Source organism: Schistocerca nitens, chromosome 7, assembly GCF_023898315.1.
Source record: "Schistocerca nitens isolate TAMUIC-IGC-003100 chromosome 7, iqSchNite1.1, whole genome shotgun sequence".
NCBI classification, from domain to species: domain Eukaryota; kingdom Metazoa; phylum Arthropoda; class Insecta; order Orthoptera; family Acrididae; genus Schistocerca; species Schistocerca nitens.
In genome coordinates this window covers 311,740,286-311,744,405 of record NC_064620.1, presented here as the reverse complement: position 1 = coordinate 311,744,405, position 4,120 = coordinate 311,740,286, and the positions used below count along the sequence as shown (strand labels likewise).

Genomic DNA, 4,120 nt, shown 5'->3' with positions numbered 1-4,120 from the left:
TAGATGCAGAGCCATCGGAATATAGATGGCATACGACATACAACAGTCCCTATACATGCTGACAGTCTGTGCACACATGCGAACTACACGTCACCCAGACACTCTATCACACACTACTCTCTGGCTGTAACAGACACAGACAAGATATCTAAGCACCAGCATGGAACAACATCCAGTGCATCCTCTCCGCCACATTACACCATTCACACTATGATAACAAAACCAGGAGGTCCACCCCAAAAACAGAATATCTCACTCTTCCAACAACCATCATTACTCAGATAAGCCACAAACACCCACACATGTCCTAGACAGGGGTGCAACCAACACCACCACACTGCCTTGTCTCACAGCATATAAGCAATGGCAGGAATGAAAGACACAGGCCTGCCACTCCCTTGCCACACCCACGCAACCGGCGCACCACCTCCCCTGAGAGAAAGATGCATCCTGACGTGACACATCTCAGGGTGCCTCAGGCGTCCACTTACCATCATCACTATGAACGAACCTCGTCCCCTCCCCCCTCATACACCATCCCTTAACCTAACCTATGTTGCACCTTAACCTAACCTATGTTGCACCTTAACCTAACCTATGTTGCACCTTAACCTAACCTATGTTGCACCTTAACCTAACCTATGTTGCACCTTAACCTAACCTATGTTGCACCTTAACCTAACCTATGTTGCGCCTTAACCTAACCTATGTTGCGCCTTAACCTAACCTATGTTGCGCCTTAACCTAACCTATGTTGCGCCTTAACCTAACCTATGTTGCGCCTTAACCTAACCTATGTTGCGCCTTAACCTAACCTATGTTGCGCCTTAACCTAACCTATGTTGCGCCTTAACCTAACCTATGTTGCGCCTTAACCTAACCTATGTTGCGCCTTAACCTAACCTATGTTGCGCCTTAACCTAACCTATGTTGCGCCTTAACCTAACCTATGTTGCGCCTTAACCTAACCTATGTTGCGCCTTAACCTAACCTAAGTTGGGGCTTAACCTAACCTAAGTTGGGGCTTAACCTAACCTAAGTTGGGGCTTAACCTAACCTAAGTTGGGGCTTAACCTAACCTAAGTTGGGGCTTAACCTAACCTAAGTTGGGGCTTAACCTAACCTAAGTTGGGGCTTAACCTAACCTAAGTTGGGGCTTAACCTAACCTAAGTTGGGGCTTAACCTAACCTAAGTTGGGCCCTAACCTAACCTAAGTTGGGCCCTAACCTAACCTAAGTTGGGCCCTAACCTAACCTAAGTTGGGCCCTAACCTAACCTAAGTTGGGCCCTAACCTAACCTAAGTTGGGCCCTAACCTAACCTAAGTTGGGCCCTAACCTAACCTAAGTTGGGCCCTAACCTAACCTAAGTTGGGCCCTAACCTAACCTAAGTTGGGCCCTAACCTAACCTAAGTTGGGCCCTAACCTAACCTAAGTTGGGCCCTAACCTAACCTAAGTTGGGCCCTAACCTAACCTAAGTTGGGCCCTAACCTAACCTAAGTTGGGCCCTAACCTAACCTAAGTTGGGCCCTAACCTAACCCACGTTGCGCCCTAACCTAACCCACGTAATTGTTTGTTATATGAATCTAGAAATTCGTGTAGCGTTGCCTAATCGCAACCCTCTCAACATAGTTCGCTGCGCGCACACTCTGGTGTCCTGCGTATTGAATCATGTTACGGTGCCTACCCTCACAACATCTAGCGAGTGTTGCGTACGTTCCACATGGTCCCGCTATCCACTGTAATGTGTACTGCTATAAGACGTATATCGCCCCCCCCCCCCCCCCCCCCCCCTCCCCTGTCGCCTCTAGTTCGTCAGTCAGGAGTTTGCGTGTTCAATGAGCTTCGCAGCTGTGCAATGGCATCGGCATACGTACGCGGGCCACCTTCCACGTGTTCTCTCGTGCATACGTCGCAGCATGTATGTGGACTGATGTGGCGTGTCGTGACTCATAACATCCAGGCATGCAAGACCCATTGAATTCGCAAATGTAGATGGACGTCTACGTTTGCTGCCCAAGTTACGCAAATGAACTGGAAATCCGTTGTTGCGCGGTTGTTCGCGCTGGAGGTGAATCGTTGATATCGACGATCGGTACAGGTATTAACCGGTTGCTTCAGCGACACCCGTCATACCCACGAACGTGAGTGGGCATGTGGGTATGAAGCGATACGCGGCGGTGGCTGGGTGGGACCGTCCCCGGCCGGTGAGGGGGGGGCGCCCGGCGTGCTGGCCGCGCGCTGCGTGGGCGCACGCGCGGCAGCCGGCTGGTGGGGGCGCCCAGTGGCAGGCGCGCCGGCTGACGGACGCGGCAGGCGGCGCATCTGCGTGCCGGCGCACCCAGCGCGCGGCGCCGTGCGGCCAAAGTGGGTCCTCCCGGGCCCGGTGCGAAGCGCGGTGGACATCTGCAGTGTGCTGGTCCGATTGAGGACTGTGTGCGTTGAGGATGCGCCGCCGCCCGGCACTCGGCGCCGCGACGCCGTCTGCTGCTCGGTCGCCCCCGCGGTTCTCGCAGGTGGTTTGTATCGCAGCTGTGCGGATGTGTTGGCGCGTGCGCTGTGCTGGGAGAGTTCGCTTTGGCACCCAAGTGGGGCTCTGCCCCTCTGTGGCGCTGGCGTTGGAGCTGCCCGGTCACTGTTTGTGGCCGCGTGTTGTCTCCCGCCGGCAACACCACGACAGCACGCTCCCGGGCCTCTGTCGGCAGCGGCAAGCTCAGTTGGGAGCACGGGTGGTCGCACTGAAAGCGTCTACTCGCCTATCTCCGGGCGATTGCGCCTCTCTCGAACCCGACCAAGTACTTAGGACGGCGCTGCGCGCCGCCGGGACCTGAGAGGGTTTCGAGGTGTATCGTGCAGGGGAGCCCAGCCTCCTCCTGTTTGCAGAATAATTGAGCGGACGCTTGCGTGTTCGCGCGGGCCTCCGGGACACACTCCCGGGCGGCCGGCTGCTCAGCTCTAGTTGACGCAGCTCCCTGGTTGATCCTGCCAGTAGTCATATGCTTGTCTCAAAGATTAAGCCATGCATGTCTCAGTACAAGCCGCATTAAGGTGAAACCGCGAATGGCTCATTAAATCAGTTATGGTTCCTTAGATCGTACCCACGTTACTTGGATAACTGTGGTAATTCTAGAGCTAATACATGCAAACAGAGTCCCGACCAGAGATGGAAGGGACGCTTTTATTAGATCAAAACCAATCGGTCGGCTCGTCCGGTCCGTTTGCCTTGGTGACTCTGAATAACTTTGGGCTGATCGCACGGTCTTCGTACCGGCGACGCATCTTTCAAATGTCTGCCTTATCAACTGTCGATGGTAGGTTCTGCGCCTACCATGGTTGTAACGGGTAACGGGGAATCAGGGTTCGATTCCGGAGAGGGAGCCTGAGAAACGGCTACCACATCCAAGGAAGGCAGCAGGCGCGCAAATTACCCACTCCCGGCACGGGGAGGTAGTGACGAAAAATAACGATACGGGACTCATCCGAGGCCCCGTAATCGGAATGAGTACACTTTAAATCCTTTAACGAGTATCTATTGGAGGGCAAGTCTGGTGCCAGCAGCCGCGGTAATTCCAGCTCCAATAGCGTATATTAAAGTTGTTGCGGTTAAAAAGCTCGTAGTTGGATTTGTGTCCCACGCTGTTGGTTCACCGCCCGTCGGTGTTTAACTGGCATGTATCGTGGGACGTCCTGCCGGTGGGGCGAGCCGAAGGCGTGCGACCGCCTCGTGCGTGCTCGTGCGTCCCGAGGCGGACCCCGTTGAAATCCTACCAGGGTGCTCTTTATTGAGTGTCTCGGTGGGCCGGCACGTTTACTTTGAACAAATTAGAGTGCTTAAAGCAGGCAAGCCCGCCTGAATACTGTGTGCATGGAATAATGGAATAGGACCTCGGTTCTATTTTGTTGGTTTTCGGAACCCGAGGTAATGATTAATAGGGACAGGCGGGGGCATTCGTATTGCGACGTTAGAGGTGAAATTCTTGGATCGTCGCAAGACGAACAGAAGCGAAAGCATTTGCCAAGTATGTTTTCATTAATCAAGAACGAAAGTTAGAGGTTCGAAGGCGATCAGATACCGCCCTAGTTCTAACCATAAACGATGCCAGCCAGCGATCCGCCGC

At 53.8% G+C, this 4,120-nt stretch overlaps 1 non-coding gene across 1 annotated transcript in view; it reads left to right on the top strand.

Moving 5' to 3' along the window:
* The first annotated feature begins 2,971 nt into the window (after positions 1-2,971).
* LOC126197054 (small subunit ribosomal RNA) overlaps positions 2,972-4,120 on the top strand; it is a 1,909-nt gene continuing 760 nt past the window's right edge. Inside the window, exon 1 of the ribosomal RNA XR_007539461.1 lies at positions 2,972-4,120. This exon is cut by the window's right edge and continues 760 nt beyond it. This is a non-coding gene — a ribosomal RNA (small subunit ribosomal RNA).